The following is a 17,000-nucleotide window of genomic DNA, read 5'->3' as shown; positions in this document are numbered from 1 at the left end:
GTTATTGTTTGTGCAGTAGAGATGCATGATTCTACATATTCTTTCTTAGAAAGATTCTGTTATCTTTCATTCCCCTGTGTGTCCCACCCATTTTTTTCTAGTCTAAACTTTACATGAACATTTTCACTTGTCCTCATATATTACTTTAATGATACTTCCCTCTTGATTGCAGGATTTGTCAATGACAAAACATTGACTGACAAATAGTTTTGTATATTTATGCAGACATAGTAAGGCAGTATCTAATAACAGCAAACATCTATACATGTAATGCTTATCAAAGATGTGATTTAGGATATTGATTGGATGGAAATTTCATTTCCCTCTAATGATTAAGATTTATTAGTTAAATGCATCAGGTTTTTTCCTAGCTCTAAAACATTTGCTATTTAAAGAGAAATTGCTCTTTAAGGTTTTGTAAAGCTCTCAAGTGGGTTGTGTCCACTGAGTCCAATGGAACAATGAATTTTTTATAGTTACTACTTACTGCCTTAGTGGCTGGCAGGTAATTACATATCATCAAGGAGGAGGTTGCTCAAGGTTCATGTATCCTATAATTCTTCACTATCTTTCCCATGCAGACATTTGCCCTAGAGGATATCAAAAATTTTATGGTGTTTCCTCTGTAAAGATTCAACCACTGCAAGTGAGTTATGTGCTCATTTCTGCAAAGCAGAATGAACAACACTAATGTGATTTTAGACGGCAGATTCATTTTCAGAATGATGATGATGTGTCCTTATCTTTTAGAAGTTCCTTCTGTGCAAATCTAAGGCAGATGAGAAATCATTCAAATTGCATTTCAGAATTTAACTTTGAAACAAATGTCATCTGTAGTATATCTGCTTTTTAAAGAATACTGCAATGGGCATCTCTTACTACAGCTTAGATGCTCCACAGTTCCATGGCATGTGGTGCTGAGTATAGCTTGGAGTGTAGAAATGGCCTTCTTGTAGACCCCACCTTGCTTCAAGGCATACAAAACTTTAACTTGACTGAATCAACCTACATCGCAGTTGATGTTCATGTTGTCTTTGCAACATCCCCAGGGGAAGATATAACTGAGGTTAAAAAAGGTAAAGGTACCCCTGACCGTTAGGTCCAGTCGTGAACAAGTCTGGGGTTGCGCACTCATCTCACTCTATAGGCTGAGAGAGCCAGCGTTTGTCCACAGACAGCTTCCGAGTCATGTGGGTAGCATGACTAAGCTGCTTCTGGCGTACCAGAGCAGCACATGGAAACGTCGTTTACCTTCCCGCCAGAGCGGTACCTATTTATCTACTTGCACTTTGACAAGCTTTCGAACTGCTAGGTGGGCAGGAGCAGGGACCGAACAATGGGAGCTCACCCCGTCGCGGGGATTTGAACCGCCGACCTTCTGATCAGCAAGCCCTAGGCTCTGGTTTAGACCACAATGCCACCTGCATCCCCCTATAACTGAGGTTAGTGGAGCCATATTTATGAAGCAAGGGCAAGGTCTTAGATACAGCAAAACTTTTCATCTAGCAGGTCTGGAAAAGGGTACAAGGACAATAATTGAAAAGCTGGGTTTGTTTTTCTCATCTACGGGGGTCCTTCCTTACCCAAATTTTTAGAAAGCTATGAAAATAAGTAACAATAGCATCCAAGAAGGGTTCTTATTAAGAATGGTAGTCACTGTTGGCTCAGTTTGAGTTGAACTGTCCTCATTTCTGTCACTGAGAAAGCCACAATAACTCTCTTAGATGCAGTGTTGTGCAGTTGGCAGGAGATGACCTGCTCATGAGCTTCCAGTAGGCATCTTGTTGGTTCTTCTGTGAGCAGAACACTGGATTAGATTTTCATGTTCTAATCTCCTTGGGGGGGGGCAGGATTTACCTACCGGTAGTTCTTGTAGATGATAGATAGATAGATGATAGATAGATAGATGATAGATAGATAGATAGATAGATAGATAGATAGATAGATAGAATCATGTACTTTGCTGGTACCGTATAGTCATTTTAAAAATTATTACCTAATTAAAATTATATCATGCTCTTCCCCCACAGAGAAGTCTAGGGCAGCAAACAATAAGTGATAAAACAAGAAAAACATATTTTCTTTTTTAAAAATTCCAATGCAGATGCAGATTTGGAAACATCTCAGATTAAAAAGCTTGTTGAGAGAGGAAGATCTTCAGTAGGTGCTGAAGTGACAACAGGGACAGTCTTAGTGTGTTCAAACAATTAGGAATGCTGTTTGGGTAAGCACAACTGAGACAGTGCTTGTCCTACTGTGTGAGAGAGTATTCATATCATTATTTTATGATGATATTTTATTATCATTGTGTGAGTAAAGTTTGGCCAATTTAGGCATTCTGAAATATGAAATGCTTTGAAGATTCCATTACATATAAATTCATTATATGAATAGTTTTAAAAACTGACCTACTTTTCTCTTTGTTTTCAATCTGAATGGAGGGAAATGCAATTGAAGTGAAAGCTTACTGGAGATTGCTGGTTTTGATTTTCTATCTGGTGATATAATTTTGATAAATTATGTATCCTCTCTTCTGCAGTAATCTAGGACAGGAAGTGGCAAACTATGCCAGGTATTAAAGCCCATGAGGAGTGTGCACAAGCTGGGTACAAAGCTTTCTGTAGCATGAACCATTAAAAATAATCAAGTGAGGCATTTTGGGACTATAAACAAGCTCACATAGGATTTCAAAGGTCATTCAGAGGGTCATCTGATTTGGCTGAACAAGACTCCCCCAAACATACAAAGGAAGTATTGATAAAAGTATCTAGGTTTCTCCACCCTCATCTCTGATATCCACATGTTGTTCTTTGACAGAATTGTTGATTAGGAAAGGCATACAATACATTTGAATTGAATTACCCATAACTTGATTGACTGGTCTTATGGAAAGTAATGGGCACATTGGAGAAGTGTGACCTCCCTGCTTGCTCCTTCCTTTTGCTTTGGTTAGAAGGTGTGGAACTGGGCTTCTCCTGCTGTGCCTCTGACCCTTTCAAACTCCATCTTGGGCAAATCAGATTGTTCCAATCCTTATACTTCTTTCAATATAACATAACAATTTCATCTGCTGAGGCATTTTATCAACATGTGATGACTGTGCTAGTCTTTGTGTATATAAACTGATGCATTAAAAAATAAATTGTGAAGACTTTTGGAAAGCTTTATTTCATTTAAGGGGCCATCTCAAGGTACCATTTCAAACACTTTGTTGATTAGAAGAGTGACAAAAACAGCATAAAAAGTAATAAAATTAATTAACATTACTCCCAATATTCTTGTGTGACTCCCTATTACTATAAACCCCCTTCATGGATCACTGCCTTGCCGTGGCGAAGGGGCTTGAATAACTCAGAGAAGCTATGAGCTATGCTGTGCAGGGCCACCCAAGATGGACAGGTCATAATGGAGAGTTTTGACCAAACATGATCCACCTGGAAGAGGAACTGGCAAGCCACTCCAGTATCCCTGCCAAGAAAACTCCATGGACAAAGACAACAGGCATATAAAAGTTATGACGCTGGAAGATGAGCCCCTCAGGTCGGAAGGCATCCAACATGCTACTGAGGAAGAGCAGAGGACAAGTAGATTCAGAGCTGATAAAGCGGTTGGGCCAAAGCCGAAAGGTTGCTCAGTTGCGGATATGCCTGGAAGCAAAAGGAAAGTCCAATGCTGTAAAGAAAAATATTGCATAGGAACCTGGAATGTAAGAACCATGAACCTTGGTAAGTTGGATGTGGTAAAAAATGAGATGCCAAGAATAAATATTGACATCCTGGGCATCGGTGAACTAAAATGGACGGGAATGGGCGAATTCAGTTCAGATGACCATCATATCTACTACTGTGGGCAAGAATCCCGTAAAAGAAATGGAGTGGCCCTCATAGTCAACAAAAGAGTGGCGAAAGCTGTACTGGGATGGAATCTCAAAAATGATAGAATGATCTTGATACGAATCCAAGGCAGACCTTTTAACATCACAGTAATCCAAGTTTATGCACAAACTACTGGTGCTGAAGAAACTGAAATTGACCAATTCTATGAAGACTTACAACACCTTATAGAAATGACACCAAAGAAGGATGTTCTTCTCATTATAGGGGATTGGAATGCTAAAGTAGGGAATCAAGAGATAAAAGAGATAAAACAAGCTGGTAATCACAAGCACTCTTTTCCAACAACACAAGAGACAATTCTACACATGGACATCACCGGATGGGCAACATCGAAATCAGATTGATTATATTCTCTGCAGCCAAAGATGGAGAAGCTCTATACAGTCAGCCAAAACAAGACCTGGAGGTGACTGTGGCTCAGATCATTAGCTTCTTATAGCAAAATTCAAGCTTAAACTGAAGAAAGTAGGAAAACCCCACTGGGCCGGTAAGATACAATCTAAATCAAATCCCTTATGAATACACAGTGGAAGTGAGGGACAGGTTTAAGGATTTAGATTTGGTGGACAGAGTGCCTGAAGAACTATGAATGGAGGCTCACAACATTATACAGGAGGCAGCAACGAAAACCATCCCAATGAAAAGGAAATGCAAGAAAGCAAAGTGGCTGTCCAACAAGGCTTTACAAATAGCGGGGGAGAGAAGGCAAGCAAAATGCGAGGGAGATAGTGAAAGTTTCAGGAAATTGAATGCAGATTTCAAAAAAATAGCAAGGAGAGACAAGAAGGCCTTCTTAAACGAGCAATGCAAAGAAATAGAGGAAAACAACAGAATGGGAAGAACCAGAGATCTGTTCAAGAAAATTGGAGATATGAAAGGAAGATTTCATACAAAGATTACCATAATAAAGGACAAAAGTGGCAAGGACCTAACAGAAGCAGAAGACATCAAGAAGAGGTGGCAAGAATACAGAGAGGAATTATACCAGAAAGATATGGATGTCTCGTACACCCCAGGTAGTGTGGTTGATGACCTTGAGCCAGACATTCTGGAGAGTGAAGTCAAATGGGCCTTAGAAAGCATTGCTAATAACAAGGCCAGTGGAAGTGATGATATTCCAGCTGAACTATTTAAAATTTTAAAAGATGATGCTGTTAAGGTGCTACACTCAATATGCCAGCAAGTGTGGAAAACTCAGCAGTGGCCAGAGGATTGGAGAAGATCAGTCTACATCCCAGTCCCAAAGAACGGCAGTGCCAAAGAATGCTCCAACTACCACACAATTGCACTCATTTCACACTCTAGCAAGGTTATGCTTAAAATTCTACAAGGAAGGCTCAAGCAGTATGTGGACCAAGAACTCCCAGAAGAGCAAGCTGGATTTCGAAGGGGCAGAGGAACCAGAGACCAAATTGCAAACATGCGCTGGATTATGGAGAAAGCTAGAGTTTCCAAAAGACATCTACTTCTGCTTCATTGACTATGCAAAAGCCTTTGACTGTGTCGACCACAGCAAACTATGGCAAGTTCTTAATGAAATGGGAGTGCCTGATCACCTCATCTGTCTCCTGAGAAATCTCTATGTGGGACAAGAAGCTACAGTTAGAACTGGATATGGAACAACTGATTGGTTCAAAATTGGGAAAGGAGTACGACAAGGCTGTATATTGTCTCCCTGCTTATTTAACTTATATGCAGAATTCATCATGCGAAAAGCTGGGCTGGATGAATCCCAAGCCAGAATTAAGATTGCCAGAAGAAATATCAACAACCTCAGATATGCAGATGACACAACCTTGATGGCAGAAAGTGAGAAGGAATTAAAGAACCTTTTAATGAGGGTGAAAGAGGAGAGCACAAAATATGATCTGAAGCTCAACATCAAAAAAACTGTATCTGAAGAAGTGTGTATGCACACAAAAGCTCATACCAAGAACTAACTTAGTTGGTCTTTAAGGTGCTACTGGAAGGATTTTTGTTTTTTGTTTTGACTATGGCAGACCAACACGGCTACCTATCTGTATCAAAAAAACTAAGATCATGGCCACTGGGCCCATCACCTCCTGGCAAATAGAAGGGGAAGAAATGGAGGCAGTGAGAGATTTTACATTCTTGGGCTCCATGATCACTGCAGATGGTGACAGCAGTCACGAAATTAAAAGACGCCTGCTTCTTGGGAGAAAAGCAATGACAAACCTAGACAGCATCTTAAAAAGCAGAGACATCACCTTGGCAAAAGCCAGCTCCAGATGGCTGGAATGCAAACCAGGATGTTGTGGTTTGCAGATGTACTGTTGGAGAAAAGGTGGAGCCTATTCTCTGTACTGAGCACCGGATGTTAGCTCAGTGTGTCATCTGACCTGTACTGGAAGTGCAGGGGCGGAGTGTGACTCTTCTAATGGAGTCTGAAGGGAGCAGTCACATTTCTATGTACTGTTGAGTGACAGGAATAAAACATGTAAAAAGGACTCCTGTCTGTCTCATTTCCCCTCCCTGGGAGAATGCAGGGAGGGAGAGAAGAAGAGGAAAGCAGAGGGTGTGTTTTTCTCACGACTAATGAGAAGAATCGCCGGGTTTGTTTACCTAGCCTGCTGGCAGTCGCAGACGGATGGTAAACACAGTATCTCGCTCAATTGCCTCGGGGGAGGCCAGGTACCTCTGCCTGTGAGCCAAGATACTAACAAAAGGTCCGTATAGTAAAAGCTATGGTTTCCCCAGTAGTGATGTATGGAAGTCAGAGCTGGACCATAAAGAAGGCTGATCGCCAAAGAATTGATACTTTTGAATTATGGTGCTGGAGGAGACTCTTGAGAGTCCCATGGACTGCAAGAAGATCAAACCTATCCATTCTGGTGCCCTGAGTGCTCACTGGAAGGACAGATCGTGAAGCTGAGGCTCCAATACTTTGGCCACCTCATGAGAAAAGAAGACTCCCTGGAAAAGACCCTGATGTTGGGAAAGATGGAGGGCACAAGGAGAAGGGGACGGCAGAGGATGAGATGGTTGGGCAGTGTTCTTGAAGCTACCAGCATGCGTTTGACCAACCTGCGGGAGGCAGTGGAAGAAAGGAGTGCCTGGTGTGCTCTGGTCCATGGGATCACGAAGGGTCGGACACGACTAAACGACTAAACAAGAACAACAACAACAACAACAACATTATCATAAACTGAGATGAAACATAGGTGCCATAGCAGTTCATGTTCCAAAACCACATTCCATTTTACAAAGTTCCCATTGATTTCACTGACTGTGTCATACAGAAAAGATAGATGTTTTTCCCTAAATATATTGCGGGTGTACGATGAGGTCATCAGATTTGACCTCACAATGCCTTTTAAGTTGTAAACGTTAGCAGAAAATACATAATTCAGGGATCTACAACTGTCTGACGGTGTTCTACTACATTATTTATATAAAGATCTAATGCCCATTAATCCTTATCGTGCACAATGACTGTACATCTATCTCCTTAGTGCAAAGTTGTGTTCAGCACTTCCACAGTGAAGTAATCGGTTTAGAATGTATATTTACAGGCTGAATATGCCAATTAACAAGCAGGAAACTTAACATTTATATGCTTTTACATCTCATTCTTCTTGAAGGGCATTCTGATTTAAGCTAATGAAGATAAAGTACTTCCCTCTCTCGTCTGTTTCACAATCAGTTTTGTTTGTTAAAGCAGAAATTGGAAGTTAGAAAAAGTGTAAAGGATTAAAGTTTATTGCTTTAGCTTCAATGAGAATGTTATCAGAGCATAAAACAGGCAGATAATATTGTCTTCCCCCCACAGTTTCAATAAAGCAAATTTAGTGTTTTAAGTTGAGTTTTTTAACTTCAGAAGGTCCTTATTTCACAGAGTTGACCAAAACTAGAGTACCATGTTGAGCTATTACAGACAAAAAAATTTCCAGGGTTAGTAAAATAATCAGGTCAAATAAGTGTTTACAGTGCAGGTTTTGAGATTTCAAATTACACAGTAATATCCTATGACTGGATAGTCAAGAACAGTTTTTAAAAGGAAAAAATGTGGGGGGTTTTTTGGGGGGGGCTGCAGAAGCATGGTACTATGTCACATTTGTCTCTGTCTGCAGATTGCTTCAATCATAAGGGAGTGGAGAAAGCAATTGCAAACTTAATTAGGTTCAAGCTTTGCTGTATGAAAGTGTATTGAAATACTTAGACATGCTAGAATGAAGAAGCAATGGGCTTTATTCCATCTTAACAGATAATGCCTGTGATTTCTAAGACTTTGACTCAGTGCAGGCAGAAAACTGGATCCCTAGAACTGAAGTTTATAAAATGGGCCCCAGCTTCCAGAATATCCTTCCCTCTTCATCAGTCCTCCCCTCTCTGTACAAATTCCCCTTTCCCTTCCTTTGTTAGCCTTAACCATGGTGTCTCATTGTGCTTGAACCAATCCTAATAATGATTAGGGCTAAACAGAATTTCCATCTGAATCAAGGATTGTAAGCTCACACCAAACCCTGGCCTTCTTTCCTGGCTAAATGGATGCAATTCTTGCTAAGCCTTATCCATCGTTAGCCTTGGTGCACATACAACACTGGGCATGGCTAATGCACACAAGGCAATGATGGAATTTGCACAAGATTGGAGAAGAGACGGGTGAAGGATCTTTGCTTTATTGAGACAATTTAAAATGACTGGTTTGCAGGGAACCAGCATTATGTTTGCATGGGACACATACTTCCAGTCCTGGCAGTCTTCAGCATCATTGCTCCACTCCAGATACATAATCCGAGACCTGCTCTGCAAGAGATATCTGAAAAGCTTTGAGCATTCATTAATTTGATTGTCATTTACAGGTAAGAGTTAGTGATGGGCATGTTCTCAGAAGCTCCTCTTGGATTAATCTGGAAATTACCCAAGATCTTCACATCATAATAATAAAAAAATCAGGTTTGAGAAGCCAAACAAGCAGCAACAATTGGAGGAGTGCCTTGGCTTCCACTGTGTTTGGCAAGAGCCGAGGTGTTCCTGTGCACCAGTTTCCCATGGCATGGGGAAAAGCCAATTGGCAACACTTGGAGGAGTACTGGAGCATGGCAGGCCAGGCCAGAAGGCGATGATTCCCTTTTGGACAGGGGTGAATGTTGGGATTCGCAGGATACTGAGTAAGTCTGCAGGCTTCAACAGGATGATGCAATACTCTGTGAAGTGCTGGGTCAGAGTGACTCAGCAGGAGTGTGATTAATGTGATTGGCTATCACCTGTTTTAAAAAGGAAAGCTTGTTCAACAGTGGTTGTGGTGGTTGTGCTGTAGTGTGGTGGTGCTGTGGTGGAGAGTATTCGTTTGCCTTAAGGAGCAGGTACTCTGTATGGACTGTTTTTGTAAATACTTGTATATAGCTCACATTAAAAAGACTGCACTGAAAAACCTGGGACTCTTAGCGTTTTGCTGAAAGCGCCGCGAGGAATTCACGACAGTGAAAAAAATGGAACAGGCCTTGCCTGCCTTTTCGGTGTGAGTGGTTGGAAGTCTAACATTAAAATCACTTTTATTTATATCATTGATATGTCATAATGATCATGTTTCGTTTGACCTCCAGCAACCATTCAGTGTTGTGTTAAATTCATGGAAAGAACCATATCTCAGACTGTTTCTTGCCATCCCATGAAAGATAGACCATTGAGGTCTTTCTGTGGGAGGCAATCTCTAAACAGGCAGCAGTGAACAGCATGGCAGTTAAGCCCTTATGTCTAAATGGAGAGTCTGGATTGGCATCTAGTGAAAGAAGGGCCAGAGCAGGGTTTGGGTTCAGTGGTTAATCAATAACATTAAAAACTATTAAAAATGCTTTGCCCAAGCCCACTAAGCTCCCACCATCGATGTATGAGGTCCCCTCCTATTGCCACCAGCATTGGGATGTTGCAGAGGTGGCACAAGAGAGCTTGACTGGATTCCAGTGCCAGTGAAACACTTCCTTCATAAGATGTTTCACCCATAATTTAATCAGACGTCTTCATCTGTTGTTATGCCTAGGTCATTTCCCCATGCCTTGTGCATGCCATTTGCATTTCCTACCTTGTAGTCCAACCCCTCTTTACACTGATTCTAACCAGTGGCTCTTCAGGATTTCTGAAAGTGGACTTTCCTGGTGGGACATTCCTAGCCCTAACTGCAGATGCTGGGGCTTGAACCTGGGACATTCTGCATGCAAAGCAGATGCTATGTCACTGAGCTACAGCTGAGGGTTGTTGGTTTTCCTTGCTGAGGACCAATAAGGGATAAGCCCATCTCCTACCTACACCTTGAATTCAGCCCTTGAATGGGGCTAAAGGTGCTTCCGTAGGGAGAACAAAAATAGAAGGGTTCAATCTAAGGAAACTTTTCTTCTATGCAATGTAAGAGTGCTCTGTTCCTCCATTTCTTTGCATAGGAAAAATAGGCAATTCATCACCTACTTTGATTTTAATATGAGCTGGAAAATAATTCAGGTATTTCTAAGCCTCACCTCTCTTTGGAAGCAGGCTTTAGCGAGTTCCCAAAGTTCTTTTCCAAATGTGGCTCGGGAGAACTTCTCTGGCAGACTCAGTAAGAATATTTGGGGCCTAAAGGATATTTTCTGCAGAGGTGGTTTTTTTTTTGTTTTTAGGCTGGCCTGACATTACAGCAAACCATTTACCTCAGAAGCATTTGCAGAGGGCAAGGTGCCATACTCAGTTTTAAAATTGCACTTTAGTTTGTTCCAGCCAAGCTAAATATACCTTCACCATGACATTATGGGCAAGATGTGCATTTCAAGTAGGGAAACAAGTATATCGTAGATAATAATAAAAAAATATCCATGTAATGGCCATTTATTTTTTCCATTACTCTTTCCACACCTGTCCTACCTCTTATATCCAATGGCAGTCAGAATCTGAGAAATACTAAGATGAATATATTATAACGCAAGAAACATGCATTATTACAGGGGCGAATTTATGGCAGTGCCAGTTTGCCGGCACAGGAACGAAATGGAGGGGAGGAGAGGGGAGTGGTGAGATCGGTTCCCTCACTCAGTAGGTGGACTGAGAGGTAGGACTATCCCCATCCCATGTCCCTCTCTTATGCATGGTAACAGTAAGGCAGGTAGTGAGACTGGAAGCCAATGGTGAATGATTTTCGGTAGGAGTTGACAGCTTTCTCTCTTTTTTGGAGAAAAGAGGAGGCAATTTCTAAACTTTGAATTTTTCTTTATGCTTGAGAAAGATGGATAGAAAATCCAAAGAGCTCCCTCTGACTTTCTTTGTGATTTTTTTTTTTCCTGGGAGGGAGAATCAAGCTGGGGGGAAGGAGAGGAAAAATGGAGAGGAGAGGCTAGGATAGGAGAAGACATGGGGAGAAGAAGGGAGTGCCAGCCTCCTGTTGCACCATCTGGGGGAGGGGCATAAAATTTTTGCCTCTCACGGGATGCCATATTACCAAATTCCACCCCTGCTTATTATAATCTTCCTGTGACTAAATGTAAATAATGTTGACCAGATCATAGCTCTCAGATTCTTAAGGAAGAATTTGTTCTATGCAGAATTTGTTTTCTGAAATTTAAGAGATTAAGAAGGGATAATGTATTGTTACAGCAAAATGTTCTCCATAGGGGTTGTTTAGCAGATTATTTCTGAGTAACAACACTATAGATTTCAGCTACAAGAGCCATCAAAACACAACTGTAAAAACCTGCCTGAAGGGCAGCTTTCTATAGTTACCACAGGGAAAAAAGAATTGCTTTACGTAGATCAATTTAGTGTCTTCTAAACACTGTATGTTGAATCTTGGGTCTCTTCTGATGATTCCAGTTACAGAGTCTAGAGTATAATTGTGCCTGAGGTCTCGTCATCATTGAGATGGTAGTCCATTTTCTGGGCTCCTGAGAATGCTGGTGGATACTCATGTGATTGAATGCTAGTTTGTTCAAAAATTACCTCTAGCATTCTCCCTCACATTTGGTTTTCTGTCTGCAGGGATTTAGATGAACCAATTGGCTGTCTCGATTTAAGGCAGCTTCATGTATTGGTTCTAATTAGTAGATCTGGCAAGAGTAAGAAGAAGGGAAAAAAAACATTGACTTGGGATAGATGGGATCGGTGTCATATGACAATTGGAAAAAAACTTCCTACAAATGTAATTTTCTTTGCGGTGCTATATCATATGATCAGGCTTTACTAATGCAGATTACATCAACTGGCACAGCAGGATCTTTCCTTTTGTTTCTTTGTTTGAACATCTGGCAGACTCAGGTTCTTGCAACCAGCAATTTATACATAGTTTGTTCAAAACAGGTTAAATACATAATACATTTACAGATATTTTCTTCTTCATAGACTCTGGAATTTCATGTAGTAACATTATTTCACTGGCACATTGTGCTGTGGCATATTTGAGAAATGTCCTCATAATAATTCACCAGGAAGTGGTGAAAAATCACAGAGATCCTGAAGAGACAAGTAAAGAAAATAAGTCAGCAATTTGATGCTTGCTTGCTTGAGAATACGTCCCAATGCACACAGTATGACTTATTTCTAAGGAAACATTCATTGGACTTGGCTGTACAAATGTTATGCCAGAGCAAGCCTTATATAACTCATTAAAGCAAAACTGGACAGTTTGGAGTCAATGAAAATTGTATTCTTGAATAACTAGAAAACATAATATGATTATAATTAAAATAGTCTTTCAAAGAAAGTTTGTGAAAATGCTAGCTGATGAATGCCTTTTGTTGTGCCTAATATTATCTACAACAAGTATGCAGGGAAATAGAAGGGTGTTGCAATCAATGACAGACATAAGACCAATCAGCAAAACCTGTTCCATTTCAAACAGTGGAATAAAGAATTAGAGATGCGGAACAAATCTGACAGTACAGGATGATATATGAGATTGTGCTCCGTAGAAAACTTAATTTGTTTTATCTCTTTTGATCTTTTCTTACTTTTTTTGCATAGTGTAAATATTGTAAAAAATAATGAAATTTTAGTTTTACTAATGAGTTTTTTCCTGACCACTTCACAGGTAAATTATCCAGAGTGACGAGCAGCACATGAAATACAGAGCTATAATATATTCCAAGATCAAATGATTTTTGGCTTAAGAAAAGGCCCTTAGAAACACCAAAGAGCATGAAAATTGTACATTAATGCCCCTCTCTTAACTTCTAGGCTATGTAATATGTATATATATTAAATAGCTTCATATATTATGATTGTTCGCAACTTAGATTCCATGTGTTAGGAAACATTTTGCCGTCCTCTTCCAATCCCTGTCTGTTCCTGTTAAACAGTGAGCTATAATGCAACGAAATCAATCATGGCTCTGTGTCTCTTCTTGCTTCCTGCTTCTAGCCCAGCTCTCTCACATGACTCTGGCTACTGCCCTTCTCACTACCAGCCATGTGATGAAGGGGGCCTACCCATTTCCCCTCTGGCACAGAGAAACCTCCTTTAATATACTAATAACTATACTTGTGCTGGTACTTAGGTGGCAAGTAGACCCTTCCCTGGCTAATTCAACAATGGGATCCTCCATTAGATTTTAACACTTGCTGTTTCCAGGGAATTAGAAGCAACCTCAGGCATCATACAGACTGACCCCCGCTCCCAAACTCACAACAATATATTCTTTTTCTTCTGGATGGATGACTGTAAAAGTAGTGCCTGCCTATTCTTTTAAAATTAACAGGTGAGGCTCTTCTCTGCATCCTGACAGTGGTGAAGGTGTGACTGGCTGGGATGCAGAATCGGGCCTTCTCTGTGGCCATGGCTAAATTTAAAACTCTCTGCCTTGTGCTTTCAACTGCCTAGTCAATACAAGTTCTGGCAAGCAGCGTTGGTGCATCTTTAGCAGACTGACCTCTTGTTTTAGGTTGTTTTTATATATTGCTCCTGCCTCTAGCAATTAATGGTTTGCTGTCTTGCTAATGTTTTGTGAATGGATTTTTGTAGTTGTCTTTTGCGTTGTTTGCTGCCCTGAGAATCGTGAGAAGGGCAGGATATAAATCTGCTGAAATATATTGATAAACAACCATTGCATTTCCGGGCTTGAGGGGTTAGTAGAAATGAGATTCAATCCCCTGAATCTAAGACTGTAAACACATTTGCTGGTTTAAAGCACAGCAAGGTTATTCTTCTTCTCAATTCAGATCAAAGCTGATTTGGGATAAATGTATCAAAATGCAGTGTTTTGTAAGATAGGCAGGATAGATCCAGGTTAGATATGAGTTGTGGCTAATATGGGTGGATCATTTCCCAAGTCAGTGGTGGGAGTTCACTGGATGCAGAGTGAACAGGAATCTGCACACAGCCCAAGACACTGTCAGTCAACTTAAATCTTGCTTTCTGTCCTGCTAATGAAGCACCACTCTGTTTTGAATTATTCAGCTGAGAGAGTGATAGCTTTGTTGGTTTTAGTATACCAGATATGCCGGTTTGGATCTTGAAGGCATCTTCTGATGCCCTTCTCCAGATGTCTACATCAAATTAGATATGATGAGTAGTTGTAAGAAAGAAGAACTTTTATGTTTGTGTAAAGTCTCCCTAGAGAAGCTAGCCTGATAACCATGTTATGAACCATTAAGCAAAAGTTGGAGACCTTGGCATTTCTCAGAGTTTTCAATATTAAACCCTTTGAGTAGTTTTCATATCCTTTGGATAGTCTTGTACTTTTAAAATCCATGACAATTAGGTGCTGCTCTGAGCTCTGTTAAATTGGTTTTATTTTCTGCTACTAGTTTTCTGCTGTATTAGTTTTGATGGTTTTATAGTCTTGTTTTAATTTTTATTGGATACTACCCAGAAAACCTATGTTGTCATAATATCATTGAAGGATAGGAAGACAGCTAAATATGCTCAATAAAAACGTATTTTAATTTACCATTTGCTATCCACAAATGCACCTGAGCTATTCCCACCTGTACTTCATAAAATTTATATATCAGTTGATTGTAGAAAAAGAACTTCAAAGCTGGGTGAACATTTTCAGTTGGGTTGGTATTTGGACTTTTATGAAACACATTCTGATAGGTTTCACAACTTTTTCCTTGAGTAGCTCCATTACATAAGTTGGGTTGTTTTTTTTTGCTTGAATGGCCATAAAGTTGCATTACTGATCTAATTTCATTCTACCATGTAATTGTTTTACTGAGTGATGTTCTGGGGTTACTTTAGAGTTCAGTTACTAAATTAAATCAATTTAGTTATTAATTACCATTATAATAGAATACAATTAATATAAAAATAAATGTTTTAAACTGTTACTACAATGAAGAACTTCAAAATTTAATGGAGTAATATTAAGTCACAGCATAATGAGAACCAGCACTAATGGGAATGATTACAAATGTGAAGAACAGTTATGTCTAAACTAATCATAGAAGCTAGAATATATGATATTCTTTTGCTGATTTTCTTTTGCAGAGTCTTGAATACTAAAAATTCCCATAACTTACATAATTGATTACGAATCCTCCACCCCTATTTGCATTTTGTTTCCTTTGCAATGAAGTGAATGTGTTAGAATAACATAATGACAATGTAATTTATGTAATTAATTATGTAAGTTACGTAAATTATGTAATTTAGCTACAGAAAGATAAATAGTGTAGTTGTTGGCAGGAGAGAGACTGTTGTGAAATTGACACATTACTGCATGTAACAAACACAGGGTGAAATGCAAACAGTGCTTTCTTACATCCCTAAAAGTAACATATATAATTCTAAAACTATCAGCTCTGTCTTTGCAAGATCATTTATCTCTGCAACAAAGGTATAAAATAACATTTTCTCTCTTTTAGGAGGTGGGATACTTTAAGTGAAATACACAAAACTCAATTTAAATACACCCCCAAATCCTGTGAACCAATTTTAGCTTAAATGTTTGTTTCTGGAGTATGGACACTTTCAGAATCTGCTACTGTTAAGCAGAGTGTCACAACTGTGATTGGATGCATATTGAACCTAGAAAATAGGAGAGTCTCTAAGGTAATAGATTTTTAAAGGTAAAGGTAAAGGGACCCCTGACCATTAGGTCCAGTCGTGGCCGACTCTGGGGTTGCGGCGCTCATCTCGCTTTACTGGCCGAGGGAGCCGGCATACAGCTTCCGGGTCATGTGGCCAGCATGACTAAGCCGCTTCTGATGAACCAGAGAAGCGCACAGAAACACTGTTTACCTTCCCGCTGGAGTGATACCTATTTATCTACTTGCACTTTGACGCGCTTTCAAACCGCCGACCTTCTGATCGGCAAGTCCTAGGCTCTGTGGTTTAACCCAGAGCACCACCCATGTCCAATAGATCTTTAGACACATGCAAAACTAGGGAACCCGTCAAAATTCACCCATACAGCCAAGACTGAATATTGCACAGGCACAGGCAGAATGAATTATGCCAGGGGTTGAGCAGCAGTTAGGTGTAAATAATGGCTTTTCAGACTGGAGAGCTGAAAAACCAGCTGTGGGTCTAGAGATTAGCTGATTCAGCCCTTTGCAATAGCTGGGAAACTGCAGTATAGTTTTTATTTATCATGTTCCTTAGTGGATAATAAATTGGCATGGGGGTGGGAATTGTTTTGGTGCTTATTGTGATCAAATAATTATCTTAATACTTTTGGACCTTTGGTCAAGAAGCTTATCTTCCTCACCCATCATTCCATTGCAGTTTTTACCCTCAGCTATTGTGTTATGTAAAAATATATCCATGTAATACTGCTACTATGGAAACTTTATTATTATTTATTCATAAGGTTTATAGATGGATAAACGTTAGATAATATCATTGCAATATACAACAATAAAAATGAAATTATAAAGACAGATGAAAACAGTTTCCAAAAGAAATATGATTCTGCCCATGGGTCAACTCATCCTTTTGGGAAAGCCTGTAGGTTGGTTGGTTGGTTGGTTTGTATCTAATGAAATGTGTTTTATGTTGGAGCCTGGAACTTCAGTGGGTAGTGTGATCCCCAAGGCAAGTGCCATGAAATGCTCAAAGAACACATGTCAGGAAGCTAGACAAGAAGTTCATTATAAAACCAAAACAAGAGACTCCTGGCTCCACCCAAATACAGTGAGGTCCATTGCCACCTAGTGACTAAACTAGATGACACTGCCTCTG

General features: G+C 39.9%; 1 protein-coding gene across 5 annotated transcripts in view; it reads left to right on the top strand.

Moving 5' to 3' along the window:
* PCDH15 (protocadherin related 15) overlaps positions 1 to 17,000 on the top strand; it is a 621,509-nt gene that overhangs the window by 185,556 nt on the left and 418,953 nt on the right. The window lies entirely within an intron of this gene.

Source organism: Podarcis muralis, chromosome 6 (genome assembly GCF_964188315.1).
Source record: "Podarcis muralis chromosome 6, rPodMur119.hap1.1, whole genome shotgun sequence".
Taxonomy (NCBI): Eukaryota; Metazoa; Chordata; class Lepidosauria; order Squamata; family Lacertidae; genus Podarcis; species Podarcis muralis.
This window is presented reverse-complemented; position numbering and strand designations above follow the sequence as displayed.